At 36.6% G+C, this 26,860-nt stretch overlaps 1 protein-coding gene across 1 annotated transcript in view; it reads left to right on the top strand.

Annotated features, from left to right (window-relative positions):
- TERB2 (telomere repeat binding bouquet formation protein 2) overlaps positions 1–25,659 on the top strand; it is a 53,160-nt gene extending 27,501 nt beyond the window's left edge. Inside the window, exon 8 of the mRNA XM_081292335.1 lies at positions 25,545–25,659. The gene's annotated coding sequence lies outside the window, so the exon portion shown is untranslated. The remainder of the gene's footprint in view (positions 1–25,544) is intronic.
- The last annotated feature ends 1,201 nt before the right edge of the window (positions 25,660–26,860 follow it).

The following is a 26,860-nucleotide window of genomic DNA, read 5'->3' as shown; positions in this document are numbered from 1 at the left end:
CTATACAATTAAATGGTTTTGTAGCTCATTGACAGAATTATACAGGCATCATCACCACTGTCCAATTTTATGTTTGTCTTTGGTGCTGAGGGTTGAATTGAGGGTCTTTCACATGCCACAATTTAGTTGTAGAACATTTTCATCATCCCCCAAAAGAAATCCCTTGTCTATTAGCAGTCCATACTCCAACACACATCTACATTCCCCAGCTCTAGGCAATTACTAATCTACTTTCTGTTTCTTTAGATTTCCTATTCTACATATCTTATACAAATTGAATAAAATATGCTCGTTTGTGTCTGTCTTCTTTCACTGAACATAATGTATCTGAGATTCATCTATATTATAGCATGTATCAATACTTCATTTCTTTTTATTGCCAAGTAATATAACATTGATATGGATGTCACTTTTTTGTTCTTTTTAGTTATATACGAAGTAGAATGTATTTTGACATATCATACATATGTGGAGTACGTATATACCACTTTTAAAAATATTTTTATTATTGACAGACCTTTATTTATTTATTTGTTTGTATGTGGTGCTGAGAATCAAACCCAGGGCCTCACACATGCTAGGCAAGTGCTTTACCACTGAACCCCAGCCCCCTACTTTTTATTTATTCATCAATTGGTGGACATTTGGGTGGTTTCCACTCTTTGGCTACTATGACAATGCTGTATAACCATTTCTTGTACAAAAGTTTGTGTAGATTTATGTTTTGTGTTATTTTTAAAGTTTATATTTTGCAGAGTCATATAATAATTATGTTTATCCTTTTGAGGAACTGCCAAACTGTTTTCCAAATTAGCTGCATCATTTTTATATCTACCAGCAATATACAAGGGGTTTCAATTTTTCCATATCCTTGACACTTGTTATTGTCTATTCTTTTAAATATAGCCACCCTATATAGTGGGTTTGAAGTGATATCTCATGGTTTTGATTCGCATTTTCCTAATGGTTAATGATATTGAACATCTTTTTACATCCTTATTGGCTAGTTTTTCTCCTTTTTATTAAAATTTTTTTGGTACTGAGGATTGAACCTAGGGGTGCTCAACCACTGAGCCACATCCCCAGCCCTTTTTTATATTTTGTTTAGATACAGGGTCTCATTGAGTTGCTAAATGCCTCGCTAAATTGCTGAGGTTGGCTTTAAACTCTCAATCCTGCCTCGGCCTCCTGAGCCACTGGGATTAGAGGTGTGCGTCACTGCTAGTTTTTCATTTTCAATGTCTGTGCAAGTTTTTCCCATTTTTAATATGGGTTATTTGTCTTTATTATTGAGTTTTAAGTGTATATACTCTGCTTCTAAGTCCTTCATTGTATATATTCTTTGCAAATATTTTCTTCTATAAGTTATTTTTCCCTTTCTTGACAATATTGTTTGAAGCACAAAAGGTTTTTAATTTAAGTGAATTTTTTTAAATTTAAATGAATCTAATATATATATATATATAATATATATATAATATATATATATATTAGATTTCATATATATCTGCTTATACTTTCAGTTTTGCATCTGAGAAAACTGCCTAATCTGGCATCATTTAGATTTATTCCTATGTTTTCTTCTAAGAATTTTATAGTTTTAATGCTTACATTTAGGCCTTTGGTTCATTTTGAGTTAGTTTTTGTATATAGTAAAGTAGGAGTCAAAATTCATTCTTTAGCATGTGGATATTTAGTTTTTCCAGTACCATTAATTGAAAAGACTATTTTTTCCTCTATTGAAGTGTCTTATCAGGAATGATAATTTTAAAATTTACTTTTATGGGGTCTGGGGGTATAACTCAGTGGTAGAGTGTATGTTCAGCATATGCAAGGCCCTGGGTTCAATCCCTAACACCCAGAGAAATGTATTTTTCTTTGTGTGGTGTGTTATTATAGAAAATTAAGCATCATATACATATAAAAATAAAAGGTAAAAGATTCTTAGAATGCCACCTCCAAAGATAATTGCTAATACTATAAATGATCTCAGAGGGAACTTTTAGGCTTATGAATGTATAAAATCTTGCTAGGCAAAAATAACTCCCACAAATATTATTTAGCATAAAATCCTATTTAGTGTGATTCTCTGAAGTATTCAAATGAAAGACCTTGAGACCCAGTGATATATCTACCATCCCATTGCTACTGCATAGTAGGAAAAAACACTTGAAGTTATTAATAATTCTATTTAAATCTACAGAACTTTCTTGGAATACCTATCTGGGTTTTTTGTTTACTTGCTTGCTTTGCATTCTGCATTATGCCAAATCAAGCATACTCATAAATGACACTGAATTTGTACACTTTGCCTTAGAGAGAACATCACATTTCAGCGGCAGTATAAGGGAGTAACTAAGAGAAGGGAATCAGACTACCTTGGTTTAAATTCTTTCTACAGCATTTATCTAGTGTGACTTTGTACTAGTAACTTAATCTGTCTATGGCTCCGTTTTTTGGTCAGTGGGAGTCCTAATAGGCAATTATAAGTAAATTATGGGTCTTAATGAGGTGTTACATGTGTAATTCTTTGAATAATACCTAGCACTTAGTAGGTGCTCAATGAAAAAGCTATAGTTTAATTATATTATTACTAGCATGTTCTGGTATCTGTCACAAAGTCAGTGATAATGATACCAAACTAGTTCTTTTTAAACTCAAATTGAGATTACTGGGTTTGGGGCAATGAGAGTTAGGGAACTTTGTACTCTGTAAGACACAAGTAGTTCATGACAGCTCTATTTTTTCCTTGCAATATTGGAAAAGACAGAAATTATCAGTAGCCAAAGATTTTTTTAAAAATGCATTTTTCCAAGACTATTACATGCTTGAAACTTTGAACAAAAGCTTTAAAAAAATCTTGATTAACTGAAAAATTATTTGGAGTAGTTTTTTCAGTAAACACCATTATCATATTATCCCTCATTAACATAATATTCCCTTCTCAGGGAAAATACTTTCCCCTTTAGGGAAAAATCTATAGTAGAAATGTTAATTATTTACTCTAACTACATTTATCCTAATATAAATAATTATCTTAAAGGTAAGTACACTAAATAATTAAGTATGAATTTTTAAAAATAATCATATGCTGCTCATACACTAGAAGGAGGTTGAAATATTGAAAGTAAAAGAATGGAAAATAATATGCCATCTAAAAACTAACCAGAATAAAGCTGACTTCGCTATATTAATATCAGATAAAGTAAACTCCAAGACAAAAAAGCATTACTAGTGGCTAGGTTCAGTGGCTCACATCTGTAATCCCAGAGGCTCAGGAGGTTGAGGCAGGAGTATTGCAAATTCAAAGCCAGCCTCAACAATTATCAAGGTTCTGAGGAGCTTAGTGAGACCCTGTCTCAAAATATAAAAAGGGCTAGGGATATGGCTCAGTGGTTAAGTGCCCTAGGGTATAACCCCTGGTTTAAATTAAAAACATCATTACTAGTGATAAAGAGGAAATACTTGACAAAAAAAGGTTGTGTATATCAGGTAGCTACACAAGTAAGTTTGCCTTCACCTACTATCATAGCCTCAAAATATGTAAAACAAAAAAAATTAAAGAATCAGGACCCGGGTGTGTAGCTCAGTGGTTGAACACTTGCCCAGCCTGTAAGAAACCATGAGTTTGAGCTCCAGCACCAGGAAAAGAATGGGCAAATCCAGAATCATATTGAGAGATTCTTAACACACCTCTCTCAGTAATTTATAAAAGCAAACCAAGCCATTAAGGATGTAGTTTAGGATACACAAACTAAAAAACTTGACTTACTTGATACATACAGAACATCACTCTACAGTTGAGATAATCCCAGCGGCCTGTAATCCCAGTGGCTTTGGAAGGTTGAGGCCTGAGGATTGTGGGTTCAAAGCCAGTCTCAGAAACTTAGAGAGGCTATATAATTTTTTAAAAATATACATAGAATATTTTTTTTTATTGGATGTTCACAACATTACAAAGCTCATGACAAATCATATTTCATAGATTAGAATCAATTGGGTTATGAACTCCCATTTTTACCCCAAATACAGATTGCAGAATCACATCGGCTACACATCACATTTTTACATACTGCCATATTAGTGACTGTTGTATTCTGCTACCTTTACTATCCTCTAATATCCCCCCCTCCCCTTCCCTCCCATCTTCTCTCTCTACCCCATCTATTGAAATTCATTTCCCTCCATGTTTGTTATCCCATTCCCCTCGTAAACTCTTATATATAATTTTGTATAACAATGAGGGTCTCCCTCCATTTCCATGTGATTTCCCCTTTTTTTTTCCCTTTCCCTCCCGTCTCATGTCTCTGTTTAATGCTATTCTTTTCTTCCTGCTCAGCCTCACTGTTCTGCTCTTAGTTGCTCTCATTATATCAAAGAAGACATTTGGTATTTATTTTTTAGGGATTGGCTAGCTTCACTAAGCATAATCTGCTCTAGTGCCATCCATTTCCCTGCAAATTCCGTGATTTTGTCATTTTTTAGTGCTGCGTAATACTCCATGGTATATAAATGCCACATTTTTTTTATCCATTCATCTATTGAAGGGCATCTGGGTTGATTCCACAGTCTAGCAATTGTGAATTGTGCTGCTATGAACATCGATGTGGCAGTATCCCTGTAGTGTGCTCTTTTAAGGTCTTCAGGAAATAGTCCGAGTAGGGCAATAGCTGGGTCAAATGGTGGTTCCATTCCCAGCTTTCCCAGGAATCTCCATACTGCTTTCCAAATTGGCCGCACCCGTTTGCAGTCCCACCAGCAGTGTACAAGAGTACCCTTTTCCCCACATCCTCGCCAGCACTCATTGTTGTTTGACTTCATCATGGCTGCCAATCTTACTGGGGTGAGGTGGTATCTTAGGGTGGTTTTGATTTGCATTTCCTTGACTGCTAGAGATGTTGAGCATTTTTTCATGTACTTGTTGATTGTTTGTATGTCCTCCTCTGTGAAGTGTTTGTTCATGTCCTTGGCCCAATTGTTGATTGGGTTGTTTGTTTTCTTATTGTCTAATTTTTTGAGTTCTTTGTATACTCTGGATATTAGGGCTCTATCTGAAGTGTGAGGAGTAAAAATTTGTTCCCAGGATGTAGGTTCCCTATTTACCTCTCTTATTGTTTCTCTTGCTGAGAAAAAACTTTTCAGTTTAAGAAAGTCCCATTTGTTGATTCTAGTTGTTAACTCTTGTGCTATGGGTGTCCTATTAAGGAATTTTGAGCCCGTCCCCACAATATGTAGATCGGAGCCAACTTTTTCTTCTATCAGACGGAGAGTCTCTGATTTGATATCTAGCTCCTTTATCCACTTTGAGTTGACTTTTGTGCGTGGCGAGAGGAGGGGATTTAGTTTCATTTTGTTGCATATGGATTTCCAGTTTTCCCAACACCATTTGTTGAAGATGCTATCCTTTCTCCATTGCATGTTTTTAGCTCCTTTATCAAATATAAGATAGTTGTAACTTTGTGGATTAGTCTCTGTGTCCTCTATTCTGTACCATTGGTCCACCCGCCTGTTCTGGTACCAGTACCATGCTGTTTTTATTACTATTGCTCTGTAATATAGTTTGAAGTCTGGTATCGCTATACCACCTGATTCACACTTCCTGCTTAGAATTGTTTTTGCTATTCTGGGTCTTTTGTTTTTCCATATGAATTTCATGATTGCTTTATCTATGTCTACAAGAAATGCCATTGGGATTTTTATTGGCATTGCATTGAACCTATAGAGAACTTTTGGTAATATCGACATTTTGATGATGTTAGTTCTGCCTAACCATGAACAGGGTATATTTTTCCATCTTCTAAGATCCTCTTCTATTTCTTTCTTTAGGGTTCTGTCGTTTTCATTGTATAGGTCCTTCACCTCTTTTGTTAGGTTGATTCCCAAGTACTTTATTTTTTTTGAGGATATTGTGAATGGAGTGTTTTTCCTCATTTCCGTTTCAGAAGTTTTGTCGCTGATATACAGAAATGCCTTTGATTTATGTGTGTTGATTTTATATCCTGCCACATTGCTGAATTCATTTATTAGTTCTAGTAGTTTTTTTGTAGACCCTTTTGGGTCTTCTAGGTATAGAATCATGTCATCCGCAAATAGTGATAATTTAAGTTCTACTTTTCCTATTTTTATGCCTTTAATTTCTTTCGTTTGTCTAATTGCTCTGGCCAGTGTTTCGAGAACTATGTTGAATAGAAGTGGTGATAGGGGGCATCCCTGTCTTGTTCCAGATTTTAGAGGGAATGCCTTCAATTTTTCTCCATTCAGAATGATGCTAGCCTGAGGCTTGGCATAGATAGCTTTTACAATGTCGAGGTAAGTTCCTGTTATCCCTATTTTTTCTAACGTTTTGAACATAAAGGGATGCTGTACTTTGTCAAATGCTTTTTCTGCGTCTATTGAGATGATCATATGGTTCTTCTCTTTAAGCCTATTGATGTGGTGAATAACATTTATTGATTTCCGTATATTGAACCATCCTTGCATCCCAGGGATGAATCCTACTTGATCATGGTGCACAATTTTTTTGATATGCCTTTGTATCCGATTCGCCAGAATTTTATTGAGGATTTTTGCATCTAGGTTCATTAGAGATATTGGTCTGTAGTTTTCTTTCTTTGAGGCGTCTTTGTCTGGTTTCGGAATCAGGGTGATGTTGGCCTCATAGAATGAATTTGGAAGAGCTCCCTCTTTTTCTATTTCCTGAAATAACTTGAAAAGTATTGGTATTAATTCTTCTTTAAAGGTTTTGTAGAACTCCGCTGTATACCCATCCGGTCCTGGGCTTTTCTTGGTTGGAAGTTTTTTAATTGCTTCTTCTATTTCATCTATTGATGTTGGTCTGTTTAGGTTGTGAGTTTCCTCCTGGCTCAGTCTGGGCAAATCATATGACTTAAGGAATTTATCGATGTCTTCACTTTCTTCTATTTTATTGGAATATAGGTTTTCAAAATAATTTCTAATTGTTTTCTGTATTTCTGAAGCGTCTGTTGTAATATTGCCTTTTTCATCCCGTATGTTAGTGATTTGAGTTCTCTCTCTTCTTCTCTTCGTTAGTATGGCTAGGGGTCTGTTGATCTTGTTTATTTTTTCAAAAAACCAACTTTTTGTTTTGTTAATTTTTTCAATAGTTTCTTTTGTTTCAATTTCATTGATTTCTGCTCTGATTTTAATTAGTTCTTGCCTTCTGCTACATTTGTTATTGTTTTGCTCTTCCTTTTCTAGGGCTTTGAGATGAAGTGTGAGCTCATTTATTTGTTGGTTTTTCCTTTTTTTGAGGAATGACCTCCAGGCGATGAATTTCCCTCTTAAAACTGCTTTCATTGTGTCCCATAGATTCCGATATGTTGTGTCTGTATTTTCATTTATCTCTAAGAATTTTTTGATTTCCTCCTTTATGTCTTCTATAACCCATTGATCATTTAGTAACGTATTGTTCATTGTCCATGTGATGTAGGATTTTTCCTTCCTTCTTTTATCATTGATTTCCAGTTTCATTCTATTATGATCTGATAAAGTGCATGGTATTATCTCAACCCCTTTATATTTACTGAGGGTTGCCCTATGGCATAATATATGATCTATTTTTGAGAAGGTTCCATGTGCTGCTGAGAAAAAAGTATATCCACTTGATGATGGTTGATATATTCTATATATGTCAGTTAAGTCTAGGTTATTGATTGTGATATTGAGGTCAATAGTTTCTTTATTCAACTTTTGTTTGGAGGATCTGTCCAATGGTGAGAGAGGTGTGTTGAAGTCACCCATGATTATTGTGTTGTGGTCTATTTGATTCTTGAACTTGAGGAGAGTTTGTTTTATGAACGTCGCAGCACCATTATTTGGTGCATAAATATTGATAATTGTTATGTCTTGTTGGTGAATGGTTCCTTTTAACAGTATATAATGTCCTTCCTTATCCCTTTTGATTAACTTAGTCTTGAAGTCGATTTTATTCAATATGAGAATGGCCACACCTGCTTGCTTACGAGGAACATGTGCTTGGTATATTTTTTCCCAACCTTTTACCTTGAGCCTGTGTATGTCTTTTCCAGTCAGATGTGTCTCCTGGAGGCAGCATATCGTTGGATTTGTTTTTTTAATCCATGTTACCAGCCTATGTCGCTTTATTGGCGAGTTTAAGCCATTAACGTTTAGAGTTACTATTGATATATGGTTTGTACTTTCTGCCATGTTTGATTATTTATCTCTTTTTTTTTCCCCTAATTTAGTTTGTTTCTCCATGATTAGCTTTCCTCCCATCCTCTGTCTTTACTGAGGCACTTCCCGCTGATGGTTTTGGTTATTGTTTTCCATTTCTTCCTCGTGTAGTGTTTTGCTCAAGACGCTTTGCAATGCTGGTTTTCTGGCTACAAATTCTTTTAGCTTTTGTTTATCATGGAAGATTTTTATTTCGTTGTCATATCTGAAGCTTAATTTTGCTGGATACAGGATTCTTGGTTGGCATCCATTGTCTTTCAGTGTTTGAAATACATTGTTCCAGGATCTTCTCGCTTTCAGCGTCTGTGATGAAAAATCCATTGTCAACCTTATTGGTTTACCCCTAAATGTAATCTGCCTCTTTTCTCTTGTAGCTTTTAATATTTTCTCTTTGTTCTGTATATTGGATAGCTTCATAACAATGTGTCTTGGTGTTGGTCTATTGTGATTTTGTGTGCTCGGTGTCCTGTATGCATCTACAATTTGTATATCTGTTTCCTTTTTTATTTCTGGAAAGTTTTCTGTAATTATTTCCTTCAGTACGTTATCCATTCCCTTGGCATGAATCTCTGTGCCCTCCTCAATCCCGATGACTCGTAAGTTTGGTTTTTTTATGTTATCCCAAATCTCTTGGATGTTTTTCTCGTGATTTTTTACCAGCCTATCTGAGTTGGCTAGACTCTTTTCAAGGTGATATATTTTGTCTTCATTATCTGACGTTCTGGCTTCTACTTGCTCCACTCTGTTAGTGATACTCTCGATTGAGTTTTTTATTTGGTTTATCGTTTCCTTCATTTCTAGAATTATTGTTTGATTTTTTTTTATAATCTGTATCTCCTGATAAAGATGCTTAACTTCTTCTTTTATCTGTTTTTGTAATTCATTTTCAATGTGATCTTTAAGGTTCCTTTCCATCTGTCTAAGATGTTCCTTGAGTTCTTTATATGGCCATTTTTCTGATGACTCCAGGTCCTCCTGAATATTTAGGCTGTCTTTCATTGTTTGTACTCCTTTTCTTCCTTGCTTTTTTATGCTCATGATACTTCTTGTTCTGTTTGACTGTTGAGTTACTGTTTACTCTTATAAGTTTATTTGATGCTTGGGGGGAGAGGTATTAGAAGGGAAGGGAAGAAGTCATAATTTCCGGCAGGTCTCTTTTCAGCGGAATTTTGCTCGAAGTTCATCGGTAGGTAGAATCTGGGTGTATTAATGGATCTTTTGATCCCATTGCTTTGGAGATACTGAACGTGCTGCTTCCTCGCCAGCCGCCATCTTAGGTCCTCTATACATAGAATATTTACATAAATTTATCATGTTCTATATAACTATTGATGCATTATAAATACCCCTAATGGTAGAGTTTAAAACAGCAATTTATTATTATCTCTTAGTGATTTATGGGTTGCCTGGACTCATGGGTGGTTCTTACTTGGGGTCTCTTATGTGATCTAAGTAACATCTGGGACTATAGTCATCTGAAGACTTGAATGGATTAAATGTCCAAGATGCTTCCTTTATTCATGTTCTGGCACAGTGGTGCTCATTGGCCTCTCATTCTTTTCTCAAGAATCTCATTCCTCAGGTTTTTTCCAACTGGCTTAAGTCTCATGACATGGTGATTGCAGGGTAGTCACATTTCTTCCATGGTGGCCATCTTCCAAGAAGCTGGGAACAAAAACTATGAGGCCAGCTATTTGACTCTCAGTCAGTTACAGGGCCTATTTTCTCTTGGTCAGTAAAGTGGCAAGTCACAATGCAGAAGAACATGTGACATGGGGGATATTTTTGTGGCCATTCAGACAGTATGCTGGGCCATAAAGCAACTCCCAACAAATTTCATTTCCTTTATTTTTATGTGGTGTTAAGGATTGAACCCAGTGCCTCATACATGCAAGGCAAATGCTCCTCCACTAAACCACAGTGCTATCCCCCTCAAAATTTCAAGAATTGAAATCATTAAAAATATTTTTCCCTGAATTAAGTGCAATTAAGCAAGAAATCAATTTTAAAAACTACAACTAGAAAATCCTCATATTGGATGTGGGGAAAAAGATACACTCATACATTGTTGGTGGGATTACAAATTGGTGTGACCACTTTAGAAAGTAGTGTGGAAATCCCTCAGAAAACTTGGAATGGAACCCCCATTTGGCCCAGCTATCCCACTCCTTGGTCTATATCCAAAGGACTTAAAATCAGCATACTACAGTGACTAACCATACCAATGTTTATAGCAGCTGAATTCACAATAGCTAAACTATGGAACCAACCTAGATGCCCATCAATAGATAAATGGATAAAGAAACTGTGGTATATATGCACAATGGAATATTATTCAGCATTAAAAGAGAATAAAATTATGGCTTTGCATAATTCATAATTCTAAATGGATGGAGTTAGAGAATATTATGCTAAGCCAAGTAAACCAATCCCCAAAAGAAGAATGGAGGAATTTTGGATTGGCAAAGGGGAGGGGAGGGAGGAGTTATGAGGGTAGAAAAGATGGTGGAAAGAGATGGACATCATTACCCCATGTACACGTGTGATTACACAAATGGTGTGTTTCTACACTGTGTACAACTAGAGAATTGAAATGTTGCACTCCATTTGTGTATGATGAAATGCATTCTGCTGTCATGTACAACTAAGCAGGACAATAATAATAATTTAAAAAGAAAATACACATTAAAATGTTAAAAAATACTTCTATATATTCTATGCATCAAAAAAGAAATCACAATGAAAATTATAAAATATTTTAAACTAAATGATGATACAGCAAAAAAGTTGTGGAATGCAAGATAAAGCTACATTTTAGAAAACTTTATAGTCCTAGATAGTTTATTTATTTGTGGTTTTGGGGATTAAACCCAGGGGTGCTTAACCACTGAGCAATATCTCCAGTACTTTTATAATTTTTTATTTTCAGACAGAGTCTCAGGGCTCTGGGGATGTGGCTCAAGTGGTAGCACGCTTGCCTGGCTTGCGTGCGGCCCAGGTTCGATCCTCAGCACCACATACAAAGATGTTGTATCCGCCGAAAACTAAAAAAAATAAATATTAAAAAAATTCTCTCTCTCTCTCTCTCTCTCTCTCTCTCTCTCTCTCTCTCTCTCTCTCTCTTAAAATAAAAAATCTCATTAAGTTAATCAGGGTCTTGCTAAGTTGCTGAGGCTGGCTTTGAACTTGTGATTTTCCTGCCTCGGCCTTTTGAGCTGTTGGGATTACAGGTGTGCACCACTGCACCTGACTAGATAAACTATATAGATATGAATAAAGGCTAAAAATCAGGGAGCTAAGAATTCATCTCAAGAAATTTTTAAAAAGTCACCAGGTACTGTGGCGCATGCCTGTAATCCTAGTTGTTCGGGAAGCTGAGGCAGGAGAATTGTGAGTTCAAATCCAGCCTCAGCAATTTATCGAGGCACTTAGCACCCCCGTGAGACCTTGACTCTAAATAAAATATATATTTTTAAAAAGGGCCGGGGATGTGGCTCAGTGGTTAAGCACCCCTGGGTTCAATCCTCAGTACAAAAAACAAACAAAAACTAGAAATTAGAATACAGTCATCAACTAGCCAGCCTGAAAAACCCCCAAGAAAATGTAAGGAAGGAAATAACAGATAGGAGAATAAATTAATGAAATAGGAAACAAAGTTTTAATATACAAGATTATTGAATCAAGAACTTATTTCTTTGGAAAGACTAATAAAAATAGATATACCTCTGACAAGACTAGAAAAAAATTTAAAAAGACTTAGAGAAAAAAGGTAAGAAAAAAAGGAAGTTAAAAACAACTAATTTTAGAAGTGAAAATAGGAAAAGATCCCATAGATATTTTAAAATATCTATATCCTATAGATATTTTAAAAATTGTAAGAGGAAGTTGTGATCAAATTGAACCTTGGGCCTTATGCATGCTAGGCAAGAACTAAAGATTGAATCTTGGGCCTTATGCATGCTAGGCAAGTAATATATATGTACATATTATACAATTACTGTCTGTTTTCTTTCTCTTTTCCTGATCTGAGTGAATTTCCCAGCTGGGGTTTCATTTCCTGTTCTGGCTGCTGCTTTGATCTCCGAAGCACACAGTACTTACAAGTCAGAACATTGCCCACATCTCCTGTGTCCCATAAAATTCTTTTCAGCATATCTGCTTTCTTTTCATGTTTTCTCTATTACTGTAGGGCTTTGTTCAAATCTGACATGGCACATTCTTTAAGCGATTTCCCCTTCCTTTTTAAAAAGAATTTAACCTTTATTTTATGTGACACTGAGGATTGGACCCAGGGCCTCACCCATGCTAAACAAGTGCTTTCTACTGAGCTACAATCCCAGGCTGATTTCCCATTTCTTGATCAGAGTGTTCATTTTTGCAGTCCTTGCTTCTGTCACCCTGTGCCTGTGACTTAGGGCTACCTTACCTCCTTATGGAATTCCCAAATTCGAGAGCTCTTCTTCTTGGTGGTGTTGCTGAGTTCAAGGGTGCCTGCCAGCTATGGAACTCTCACCTCTGTTAATGGGGTTTGTTACCCTTCTTCTCTTGTGATTTCTTCCAGTTTATTCTTTAGAGTCAAATTCATTTCCTTGTTTTCTCAATTAGTCTCTTCACCACACTATTCTGTGTTGTTTCCTCCTCATTTGCCAAATTCTTAAAACTTTTCCTCCCTCCATTTCTACCTATATAAATTCTGTTCTTCTTTCAGGCATTATCTCAAAGGATATCTCTGATTAAAGCCTCTTCTGCAACCTCTTCTTCTTGTGCCTCTTCCCAGAAGACTTTTATTCCCCTTACATACACTTAGGTTACTTAACCTAAAATTACAATTGTTTGTATATACTCATCAAAGACCCTTCTATGTTGCTTGGGACTTAGGAGCAAGAATTACTTATAACCCATATTTAAAAAAAAAAAAATATATATATATATATATATTTTAGTTGTAGGTGGAAACAATACCTTTATTTTATTTTTATGTGGTGCTGAGGATCGAACCCAGTGCCTCATGTGTGCTAGGTGAGGGCTCTACCACTGAGCCACAACCCCACCCCATAACCAACCTTTGAAGCTCCCATAGACCAGTACAGTCCCAAGAGTATGAGAATTGAATTAATTAGCAGGAGGACCCAGAGCAGGAGGACCCATAGGATAATTGAATTAATGAGCAGGAGGACCCAAGTATTTCCTTCAATTTCTAGGCTGGATTCCAACAGTTCCTAGATTGGCTTCACTGTTTATTAAGAAGTTGCTTGTATGGACTGTAGGTACTAGATGAAACAAAGGTTTCCACAATACATACTCTCATCTTCCTTGTAAGGGGTAGGGGGTGTCTCATTTATTTATTCATTCATTTAACAAACACTTATTGATGACTACGTGCTAAATCCACAGATTTTATTTTTTTCCTTTAAAAAAAAAAGATGACAGGGAATGGGATGCTGCCATTAAGACATTTATATTTTGGGAGTCTCCAACATAACAACGGACTGTAGACAAAGTAAAGTAGGTCCAATAATAAAGTATAAGCCAAATTACCTGGGAGCATTTTTCTTAATTTCAAGAGGAGAGAGAATAAAGATACTGGAATAAAGATGATTCAGAAGAAAAGCAATTTGCTTTTCCCAGTGGACTCATAGCATCATCATGACAACAACAAAGCTCAACCTTCAAATCCCTGGCACCATCTCTATGCTTAATGGGGGTGGAGGTAGATTGGGAAGGAGAAGGTAAATCAGTTTATTCAAGATGTGTGCTGTTTATTAGTAGTCAGATATAGCTATTGGGTACTTGAAATGTGGCTTATATATAAGTATAAATTGGGCATGGTGACATACCTATAATCCCAGCTACTTGGATGGTTCTTCTTCCCTCCCTCCCTTCCTTCCTTCCTTCCTTCCTTGAACACAGGGATTGAATCCAAGAGCATTTACCCCACTGAGCCACATCCCTAGCCCAGCCCTTTTTATTTTTTATTTTGGGACAGGGTCTAACTAAGTTGCTTAGGGCCTTGCTAAATTGCTAAGGCTGGCTCTAAACTTGCCTCAGCCTCCCAAGTTGTTGGGATTGCAGGCATGTGCCACCTTTTTTATTTTTTCTTTTTTTAATGAGAATATTTGAAAATTTATGATTAGGTATGGGACTCTTGTAATGTTTCTGTTATTCAGTGCTGTTATAAAGGCTAATCCACAGGGTTAGGTAGCCCAGGATATTTGGAAAACTCTTGAGGTGCACAGATTAAAAAAAAATTATATATATATTTAGTTGTAGTTGGACACAATATCTTTATTTTATTCTTATGTGGTGCTAAGGATCCACCCAGAGCCTCGCCTTTTAGGTGAGCGCTCTACCACTGAGCCACAATCCCAGCCCCAGATGTTTTTTTTGTTTGTTTGTTTGTTTAATTTTCTCTCCTCATTTCTTCTTCTTCTTTTTCTCCTTTTTAGTTGTCAATGGACCTTTATTTTATTTATTTATATGTGGTGTTGAGAATCAAACCCAGTGCCTCGCGCATGCTAGGCAAGCACTCTACCACTGAGCTACAACCCCAGCCCCAAACAGACAGATCTTGATACTAAGTCAGGACCCAGGCCTAGTCCTGACGTGAACCCATATCCCAGGGCTTCAGAAGTCCTATAAGTCATCACTTGGGTCTGAGTTGGGGCAGCGTCAGGCCATAGACAGAAAACTTCGTTTTCTTCCTTCTGCATTTCCCTGTGTCTCAGACCACAGACACAAATATGACAGATCGTGGGTTTGTTATCTGTTTCTTTCAAGCAGCTTCCTTAGAGAAACAATAGCTTTTGAATGGCAGATGTAGAGCTGATCTGGTGAAATCCTCAATGATAGCAACTAGAATTTTGTTTTGCTTTGTTTTTGCATTGTTAGGAATAGAACCCAGGGCAGGTACTCTACCACTTAATTACATCAATAATCAGTTTGATCAATAATCAGTATACTGCTTGCTTGCCTGGTGACTTATTTTTATAAAATTGTTGACTGATCTTTATTTTGTTTATTTTTTGAATATTTTTATTATTTTTTAGTTGTAGTTGGACACAATACCTTTATTTTATTTATTTTTTACGTGGTGCTGAGGATCTCAAACCCAGGGCCTCGCATGTGCTAAGCAAGTGCTCTACCACTGAGCCACAGCTCCAGCCCCTATTTTGTTTATTTTTGGTAGTTTATTACAAATACATTTTTGTGTTATTTTTATTTCTTCTTTTAAGATATACATGACAGTAGAATGTATTTTGACATATTATACATACATAGAGTATAACCCATTCCAATTAGGATCCCATTCTTGTGGTTGAATACTATGTGGAGTTACACTGGTCATGTATTCATATATAAACATAGAGAATTTATGTCTGATTCATTCTACTGTCTTTCTTATTCCCATCCCCTCTTTCTTCTCTTCATTTCCCTTTGTCTAATCCAATGAACCTCTACTCTCCCCTGACCCTTATTGTGCGTTAGCATCCACATATCAGAGAGAACATCCAGTTTGGTTTTTGGGGATTGGCTTATTTCATTTAGCATACTATTCTTCAGCTCCATCCTCACTGGAAAATGCCATAATTTCATTATTACTTGTGGCTGAGTAATATCCCATTGTGTATATATACATTTTCTTTACCATCCATCTGTTGAAGGGCACTTAGTTTGGCTCCATAGCTTAGCTATTATGAATTGAACTGTTATAAACATTGATGTGGCTGCATTACTATAGTATGCTGATTTTAAGTATTGACTGATCTTTAAGACATTGGAGATAATATGTATTACTAAAATAAAACCCTGAGGTGTGAGAATATCACAGTGGAGATGCTCAAACCCTTGATTACTTATTAAAGCTGTCCCATCTTTGCGCATCCAGTTTCCTCACTGGCTCTACTCCATTACCCTTCCTCTTTGGTTCTGGTCTCTCACAATCTTTTGACTAATGTTCTCAAATACTGCCTGCCCACTAATACCTTAATACCCTCCCACCTCTAAGCCTTGACTCCTGATATTTTCTTTTCCAGGAATATTTTTCTGCTTCCCTTATGCCACATTGTTTCATGATCCTATTTAACAATGTGTCTTAATTAAGTTCTTTTTCAAGAATGAAGATTTAACAGACCACTTTTAAACAATGGGTGGGTATTTTAATACAGGCAATTAGGCAAACCATCCAAATATAAGAATTGTAACTCTTTGAGATCCAAGATGGCTCTGTGAGTTTCAGTGGCAGAAGTTCATGGATCTTCACTGTACTGTTCTGCCATTTGTATGCCTCAACTACTAATTAGACTGGGCTTTTAGTGGGGAATTCCCCAACTTTCCTGGCTTTTTCAATATATATTTTATATTTTTTCTTATTCTTACCACTTCAGCTTATTCATAGTTTCTTCTTCCTGATAATTTAGCCCTACTCAGTAACTACAACCAACTTGCTTTTGGTCTTATCTTTTTCTCTCTTTTTACATCTTTTTAGCAACAGCTTCTGCCCTTAATTGCCCAATTTCCTCCTTATATCCCACTTAAGATTCTAGAGAGTAATATATTGCTACATTACTTTTTAAAAATCTATTTATTTATTCATGCTAATTATGTATATATGACAGCAGAATGCATTTTGATTCATTGTACACAACTGTAGTACAACTTTTCATTTCTCTGGTTGTACATGGCTACCTTACTGTTTAGGTAGAACTTTCTCCACTAAGCTGCATCATTATTTACTGATCAGGTTATGGATTTGACTGATTTAAGGGCATCAGGTACCCATATATGGTTCAATCAACTGGATCAACATGGCTTCCCAAGCTCCCTCTAAGAAGGGGTTGTGGACATGCTATGGATATGATGCCATGTGCACATCTCTCATTTAAATTATCACAACAATCCTGATAGCAACCTATTTTCTACAGATGAAGAAACTGAGGAAAAGAGGGACTACCTAGTATGCAATCCCCAATCTATAAAAAAATCACTATGCATGGCTGGGGATGTAGCTCAGTGGTACCACAAGAAAACAAAGAGAAAATGAAATCACTACAGCAGCCTGCTTTGTTCTTGGATGGGAGAAATCACCATATAGGGGCTTCGTTGAAGAATTTTAAGTGAATTCTCTTGAAACAAAATTATGAGGCACAGAACTGTCAAGAAAGGAGAGCACTACTGCTGCCCTCTATTCCTTTCACAACTGATTACAAGATAGGTGTTCCTAGGAGAGCTCACTCTTATTGATGAGGGTGTGTGTGTGTTACTGTCCTGTGGGTTCATACTGGAGATATTATTTACTACAGATGGATCTATTGTAAATAATGGATCAAATCTAGAACAGATCCATCTTTTACTATGACCACATTAATGTAAATATGGATGCATCATCCTAACCTAATGTATTCAGATTTACAAAGCAAGTCAATGGAAAGATTTATTTTCCCTGTTGCAAATTCTTTCTTCTTATACCCTAGGCTATGGAATTGGTGGGACAGTAGTTTTACAAAAAGCCCTAGCTCAAGGCTCTTCAGATCTTTTCCTGGGCCAGAAAAAAAGTGGGTTTCTACATGTGGGTACAAGGTACATGGAGACAAGGTATATGTGGTAGGGGCCAACTTAGGATAATAGATTAATAAGTATGATCCATTAATATACCTTCTCACAATCAATGAGAAGATGGGAAAAGGTGAGAATTAGATGAAATAATAGGAGGGAAGCCTTTAAAATAGTGCCTACTTGTATTAGTTTCCTCTGGCTGCTGTAATAAATTACCACAACCCTGATGGCTTAAAACAATACACAGTTATTCACTTATAGTTCTGGAGGTCAGAAGTCTGAAATTAGTTTCACTGGGCCAAAGTCAAGGTGTCTGTAAGGCTGAACTCCCTCAGAGGCTTCAGGGACTATTTCCTTTTCTTTTCCAGCATCTTGAGCTTCATTCTTTTGTGGAATCATCCTCCATCTTAAAAACCAGTGGCATAGCATCTTGTTCCACTTGTTACATTGCTGTATTCTATAGTAATATCTTCTTCTACCTCCCTCTTCTAAGAACACTTGTGATTACTATTATAGTCTACACAGATAATCCAGGATAATCTCCCTATCTCAAGATCCTTAACTTAATCACACCTAAAAGACCCTTTTTTATATATAAGGGAACATTTTCAGGTTCCAGAGATTAGTAACTGTATATCTTTGAGACTGTTATTCAGCCTGCCACACTGGCATAAAGTAAATGTTCAAGGAATGCTAGCTATTATCATTAATGTTCTAGGCACTTTACATATGCTCTTTAATCCTCATTATAGCCCTATAAATTAGAGGATACCTAATAGAGATAGAGGTAGTTATCCCTATTTTACTGAGAAGAGGGTTAGGAAGGTTAAGCAGTTACCTCAAATCAGTTGGTAGGTGGACTTCCAACACATGAGACTAATTCCAGAGCTCACACTCTCCGTCTCTGTCGCAGGATGACTTTGGGGAGCATGTCTATGACTATACTCTCAGTAAAGGTAACACTCACCCTATTTTTCTATTCAAGGCATTTGGTTTGCTATATGTGTTCTTGGGGAAAGGGGAGGTCCTTCCCCAGAGAGTATCATCTCTTTCAGTATTATCAGCCAAACCTCTGATCTCATTCAAGTTTTACCAGGTACCTTAATGATGGTCTTTATAGCAAAACGATCCAATTCAGAATCATGTATTGCATTTAGTTGTCATTCTTTTTAGTTTTCTTCAATCTGAAACAGTTCCTCAGGATTTCTTTCACTTACATAATATTGACACACTTAAAGATTACAGACCAATAATTGTAGGATGTCCCTTAATGTTATTTAATGTTTTCTCACTATTAGATTAATTTATACATTTTTGGCATGATTATCACTGAATATTATGCTGTTTTCTTCTCAGTGCATCCTGGCAAGTTATACATAATTTCAATTTGATCACAGTGATTAACCTGATCACTTAATTAAGGAGTTGTATGCCAGACTCCCCAGCTATAAAGTTACCCTTTTTCCTGCATAAATAGTACACAAAAATACATAGGTGCTTTTATGTTATATAACTACCCATTCTTTGTGAATATTTCCATTTACTAATTAATATTTTTTAGCTGTAGTTGGACACAATACCTTTGTTTTATTTATTTATTTATTTATATGTGGTGCTGAGGATCTAACCCAGTGCCTCGGACGTGCTAGGTGAGCATTCTACTGCTGAGCCACAACCCCAGCCCCATAATTAATTTGTTTTTATCAGTATGGACTTGTGTAACCTATCTTATTCAATAGATTATGATCTCTTACAATCATTTTTAAACATATTTTAAACATACTTTTTTTTTTCTGTGCTGAGGATCTCTCATATTCTAAGCAAGTGCTCTACTGCTGAACTAATTCCTAGCCACACTATCATTATTTTTATGCTCTAATTATCTCTGATTTGGCCAGTACTCTGCAAATCACTTTCTGTGTTCTTTGCTATGTCCCATAATTATTTAAAGAATACTTTAAATACTTCCTTAATTTCTTGTACAAAGTGTTCTTGATTCATCTTGTATGAGCTTCAGTCATTTCTCTGAGGAAGCTGCTTTTTTTTTTTTTTTAGTAGAGAATGCTATTTGGTATTTAGAAACTAATATTTGGTTCTAGATGTGCTGTTTGCTCTCAGAGTCACTGTTCCCAAGCTCACTAGGTAGACAGAATTATGGAGAGGGAGAGGGAGAGAGATAAGAGTTTTCAGTATGCTATACAAGTATTTATTTCTTACAGTTCTTGTGCCTGGGAAATCCAACATCAATGCACTGGCAGATTTAATGCCTGATGTGGGCCAGTTCCTCATAGACAGTGCTTTCTCCCTGTCTTCTTACATGGCAGAAAGAGCAAACAAGCTCCTCGGGCCTCTTTTTATAAGGGTATTAATCCTACTCATGAGGTTCTGCCCTCAAGATCTCATAATCTTCCAAATACTACCACCTTCAGGGTTAAGATTTTAGCATATGAATTTTTTGGGGACACAAACATTTAGAGAGAGAGAGAGAGAGAGAGAGAGAGAGAGAGAGAGAGAGAGAGAGATTGAGAGAGAATACATAGAGATCTTTATTTCAATATCCACCACAAGCTCACATTGACCTAACTTTATCCAACACTACACAGGATTCGTTCTCTCTTTCCATATTAATTCCTCTCTTCTTCAATAGTGAGAAACCTCACTCCCATTATCCTGGGTATACTTACTTATTAGTTGCCTGTGCATGTGCCAATTTCTCATCTCTGTAGCTGCCTCCCCACCTGAGAAAACAATTTGTTGAAACCTACTTAGACTCTGATACTCTATACTGGTAGCCCCCAAAGTCATCTTCTTCACACTTAGCATCCTTCACCCCACACTGAGCTGTGACTCACCCCAATATGGACTCCTCATCCTTCTAACATTGACACGCTGTGTTATAAACAGTCCACTGTAAGGATGCCCTTCTGATCCTACTCAGGTCTCTACACTTGTGTTGTTCCACCCTTACTTTCACATAGACTCCCTTGCTAGACTTCCTCCATATTTGTATGCCCATTTCAGTTTTATGGAAAACTATCCATCACAAGATTCATTTGCTCTTACAAAAGATTTTTTTCTGTCAGAATGTCCTTCATCTGCATTTCCTTTTCCTCTTCCTTTGTCTCCACTGTAGCATGTTTATAGTCTTTACCCTTTTTCTTTAGTAACTTTGTTAGGTGGATATGAAGTTCTAAATTAGTGCAGGAATGTTGAAGATGAAATGACTGGATTGTGAAAGCTGTAACCTAACCAGTCCATCCTAGTTTGAATGAACTAACTGGGTGATAATGTTATGTAGGTGGGTCGTGGCTGGAAAAGGTGGGTCACTGGGAGGGTTCAACTTCCCTAAGGCCTCTTCTATCTTTGTTTCATGGCTGCCATGAATGAAGCAGCACTCTTCCACCACACCCTTTCACCATGATGTGCTACCTTACTTTAGGCCCAGAGCAATGGAGTTGGCCCACCATGGACTGAATCTGTAAAACTGTGAGTCAGAATAAACTTTCCCTCCTAAATTGTCCTTTGTCAATATTTTGGTCACAGCAACTAAAAGCTGACTAATACAATAAGGTTAGTTATTTCTGAAATAGGTATTTGCAGATAGTTAGAACTTAGTCTTGTCTTCTTCCCTTCTTTTAATATCTGTAATTTCTTCTGTGAACCAAGATATTTTTTTATAAAAAATCTTTTAGTTTCTGCTTCTCCTGTCCATAAAGATTTGGAGCTGTAGGGCTGTTTATAACACAGCCCACAGGCATCTCTTCATTAAACAGATCATCACAGAAGATAATCAATTCTTTGACAATCTGTTTAATGACTTCCATTCTCTGAAGTGGGGATTGTATCTGTATTATTCACTGAGTGAGTAATGATCCCATCTCAATATGGCTCCCACTCCCACCTTTCCACCAAACTCCTTGTCCATGATCACCAATTACCTCCTTGTATTAGTCATTTCTATGTCACTATAAGGGAATACCTGAAGCAATCAACTTATAAATAGAAAAGTTTTATTTTAGCTCCTGGTTCTGGAGGTTCCAGTCCAAGATTGGATAGTTCCATTGCTTTGGGACTCTGGCAAGGGCAGCACATCATGGCAGGAGTGTGTGGCAGAACAAACTGCTTACCTCATGGTCAGAAAGCAGGGAAAGACATGAGGGTCTAGGGTCCCACAATCCCCTTCAAGGGCAACTCCCAGTGATCTAAGGACCTCCCACCAGGCCCCACCTTTCCAAAATCCACAGCACTTCCCATTAGCTCTACCCTGGAGACCAAGCCTCTAACACATGGACCCTCAGGGGATCTAAACCATAGCACTTCTTGTGCTAAACCCCTTTGATACTTTTTGGTTTTCATCTTGACTTTTTGTCAGGATTAAAAAGTTGGCCATTTTTTTTCTTAAAACATTTTTTTTTCCTATTATGGCTTCACTTATCCTCAGTGTCCTTTCCTTGTCCCTCTACATTTACCTAGTCTCTCAATGTTGGATGCTCCATGCTTGGACCTGAGCTGTCTTCGTTTTTTAGTCTACCCTCTCTCTCTGGATTGTCTCATTCTCTCTTACTGCTTAATACTGACTATACACCAATGACTCAAATTTAGTCTAAACAAGCCTAGACTTTTCAAGACTCTTATATCAAATATACCCTTATATCACCAGGTCATTTCACCCGGATGTCTCATAGGCATCTCACATTTGGCCTATTCAAAGTTACATGCTTCATCTTTCTCTCCAATCTGTTTTTCTTTCTCCTGTCTTGCCCATATCAGATATTAGCATATTCAACCATCCTGTTAGTCATGTAAGAAATCTGGGAGACAACTTTTTCACTACCTTCTCCTCAATGCCCATAAGCTAATCCTTTACTAAATCCCATGGAAACCATCTTCACAATAAATCTTCTATCTACTTCTGTCTACTTCACCCCATTTCCATTTCTACCATTTATGCAAATCCAAGTTGCCATACTTATCTGGCATAAAACAGTAACTTTTCTTTTTCCTTCTTTCTTTTCTTTTCTTTTCTTTTTTTTTTTTTTTTTTTTTTTTTTTTTTTTTTTTTTTTTTTGTGGTGCTGGGGATTGAACCCAGGGCTTTGTTACATGCAAAGCAAGCACTATATCAACTGAACTATATCCCCTGCCCAACAGTAACCTTTAGTTGGTCTCTTTGCTTCCATTTTTCCTGTGCCATCAACATTGCCCCACTGCCACCAAGCACCAGTCTCTCCTGGATAGTTCTAGACCAAATTCTCTCTCTCTGCATTTAAAAATTTTATTATAATTAATTATACATGACAGTAGAATGCATTTTGACGCATCTTACATAAACAGAGTACAACTTCTCATTCTTCTGGTTGTACATGATATAGAGTTACATTCTTCTATATACTATCTACTATCATTTCTACCCCCCCCTCACTCCCCTCCCTTCACTACCCTCTGTCTAATCCAAAGTACCTCTATTCTTCCCTGGGCCCACCCCCACCCCTTCCCGCTTATTAGCATCCACATATCAGAGAAAACATTCAGCATTTGATTCTTTAGGATTGGCTTATTTTGCTTCCTGCTCTATTATTCTATTTTCCTAACCCTTTCTAAGGTTTTACTCTAGGTTTGTTAGTGAAAATTATGTTAATAATTCCTAAGGATGACCTCTATTAATCTCATTCATTGCATAGAAATTTTTACTAATTTAACTTTCATTGATAACTATTTTTCAAGTTCTGTAAGAAACTTCCTGGGTTTCTGTTGACTTGTTAAAAAATACTATTATTTTTTAGTTGTAATTGGACACAATACCTTCATTTTATTTATTTTTATGTGGTGCTGAGGATCAAACCCAGGGCCATTCGAGGTGGGCACTCTACTGCTGAGCCACAACCCCAGTCCTTCTGTTGATATTTTTATTGCTTCTTTCTTTCTATTGTTGTAAATAACTGGGTTTGAGTAATTGCACGTTGATGACTCCATGGAAAAAGCCAGAAATCAAGATTTTACAACTGATCTTTTTCACAAATCTGATCCTTTTACCTCAGTCTTGCCCATATTAGATAATATTATCTTTATCCATCCTGTTAGTTACTTCAGAAATCAAAATTTGGGAGTCAACCTTTCTACTTTGGAACTATGTAGTGCACTATGTAATCCAGACCTATAATAGCCCAGTATTTGTGGTGACAGTTACTTTCCCTTCTTCTTGATATGTGGCTCCAGAGGATAGTATGATTTTTTTTTAATTATTTTATTGTTGGTTGTTCAAACATTACATAGTTCTTAATTTACCATATTTCACAGATTGATTCAAGTGGGTTATGAACTCCCATTTTTACCCCGTATACAGATTGCTGTGTCACATCAGTTACATTTCCATTGATTTACAAATTGCCTTTCTAGTGACTGATGTATTCTGCTGTCTATCCCATTCTCCACTGTCCCCTCTCCCCTCCCCTCCCCTCCCCTCCCCTTCTCTCTCTCCATCCCCTCTACTATAAATCGTTTCTTCCACTTATATAATTTTTCTCCTACTCCTCCTTTCCTCTTATATGTAATTGTGTATAACCCTGAGGCTCACCTTCCAATTCCATGCAATTTCCCTTAACTCTCACTTTCCCTCCCGCCTATCATCCCTGTTTAATGTTATTCTTCTTCTCCAGCTCTTCGTCTCTACCCTGTCCTTGGTTACTCCCCTTATATCAAATTCACGATAGCAAGATTGTGGAACCAACCTAGAAGCCCTTCAATAGATGAATGGATTAAAAAAATGTGGCATTTATACACAATGGAGTATTACTCTGCAATAAGAAATGACAAAATCATAGAATTTGGAGGGAAATGGATGGCATTAGAGCAGATTATGCTAAGTGAAGCTAGCCAATCCTTAACAAACAGATAGTATGATTTTTTACATTCCAAATAAGATTTCACAGCAGAAATTTATCAACGACTTGTTAAAGCTGTATTTAGAAGAGACAGTGTTTCAAAGTACTGTGATATTTGGGAAAATGAAGTAGGGGCCCAGAAAACCTGTCCAAACAGGTTACCAACAAAGGCAAAGACAACATTCTAAGGCTTATTTAGTAAAATGTCTGCTCCTCATTATTACCAATGCTGGCCTCTGATGAGAAATTATGTTAAAATGTCACAAGTAGTTTAAACATTATAACAACTTGCTTTTTTATTTTAAAAAATCAGATTCTTAAATTTACTTAGAATGAAATATTTCCTTTTTTTTTTTTTTTTTTGGTAACAGGAATTGAACCAAAGGGTGCTTTACCACTGATTTACATCAGCCTTTTTTATTTTTTATTTTGAGACAGGGTCTTGCTAGGTTACTTAGGGACTTGAACTTGCAATTCTCCTGTCTCAGTCTCCTAAATTACTGGGATTACAGGTGTGTGCCACTGCTCCTGCCTTTTTTTTTTTTTTTAATGGTGGCATTCTTATGACTTCTTTAAGTGCTCTTAGCTCTTCCCAGAAGTTTCTTTTTTTTTTCTTTTCTCATTTGAGTTTTAGCATCACTTAAGTTATGCTTCTAACCTTGTATAATTTGTAAGCTTGTCTAGAATTAAGACCACCATTAACTACCACAAAAGTACCAAAGAATATATTTTTAAATTTTTTTGTAGTTTGTAGATGGACAGAATGCCTTTATTTTTTATTTTTCTTATTTTTTTATGTAGCACTAAGGATTGAACCCAGTGCCTCATATATGCTAGACAAGCGCTATGCCACTGCAAAATAATATTTTAATGCTACAATCTTTCCTATTGCTTGTAGAGTTTCTGCTGAAACGACTGAGGATTCAAGCTTGAAAATGAGGCAGAAAAAGGAAAGCATGTTGTTCAACAGGATACTGTGGACTTATATTGATATATAACAAGTTGATTCAGAATACCAGATTTTATTCCATTCTGTTCTTCTGGGGTTTTTTTTTCTTTCTTCTTCCTTTTATAATGCAATTAACTAGTCCCAGGTAAGATATTAAATTTTGTTTTATGAACTGTCATGGCTCCATTTAGATTTTTGTCTTTTTCTTGCAATTGGTATATATAACTTTTAGAGCTCTTATACTTGTAAGGCTTGGAGGGCTCAGATTTGAAATGATATCTTGGTTCTACTGTTTTTGTTTTAAACTAAAGCTATATAAAGCTTGTGAGTTGAATAAATTTCTGAATTTGAAAATGAAAAAAATCACTTTCTTAATTCTTATCAATTCACCCTTGTACCTTTCTTATAAAAAGCTCTAGTCATAGAATATTTGTCTCTTTGCCCTTCAAATCTCTGCATCCAGTTAGGCACAAACCTTCAAGACATTTTCAAAGTGTCACTGCTCAGGAGAAAACAAACACCGCTATAAGTGTGTAATTGTGTTCTTATTCTAGAGAACACTGCTTTGGTTTTAGTTGTTTTATTTTCATAATTTAAGTCAAGAAATGTCTACTTCAAGCAGCCCTGAGTTCTTAAGTCATTCCTGGTACCTTCTCCTTTAGCTTTACCCATCAGAACACATGCCTGGGAAAAAGCAAGGGAACCCCACAAGACAAACAGGGGAAGCTGGGTTCTGAATTCAGTGAGGGAATGAAGTCCTGAGCCTCATCTCTCTACAAAAGACCTGCTAAGCTGCTAAATGCAGGAGTTGCTGGAGGACCCAGCCAAGCACAGCTAAGCCTTGTAGTAGGTCTCTCAAATCAATGGACCTGATTCTGTGAATAGTTCCATGCAAACCAAATGAAATAAAACTGCTTTGTTAAACCTTGTAACACTCTCTACCTTGCATCCTCTCCCCTGAGCCTCACACTTCCCTTTTTATCATTATTGATCCATCATCATCATCAAATGTTTTTTTAAGTTTCTGCATGGTACAGAACACTTTCCCTGGTTCTGGTTAAAAAAATGAGGTCTTTCCCTCAGTGGACCTCCAGTGCATCTGGGGAAGGGGTAACACTCAGTGAAAGTACAAGCTGTATCCCACAGGTTGGGCATGCAGTCAGTGCCACAGGGAGACATCTTCGAGGGTTGCAGCTCTGGGGAAAGTCCTCTGGAAGAGATAAGAAGATTGGTAGTGTGGCTGAAACAGAGAGGGAATGAAGTCC

This window comes from Spermophilus citellus, assembly GCF_964194105.1.
Source record: "Spermophilus citellus genome assembly, chromosome: 4".
NCBI classification, from domain to species: Eukaryota; Metazoa; Chordata; class Mammalia; order Rodentia; family Sciuridae; genus Spermophilus; species Spermophilus citellus.
The sequence above is the reverse complement of the archived record's forward strand: the minus strand, read 5'-3'. Positions and strand labels throughout refer to the sequence as shown.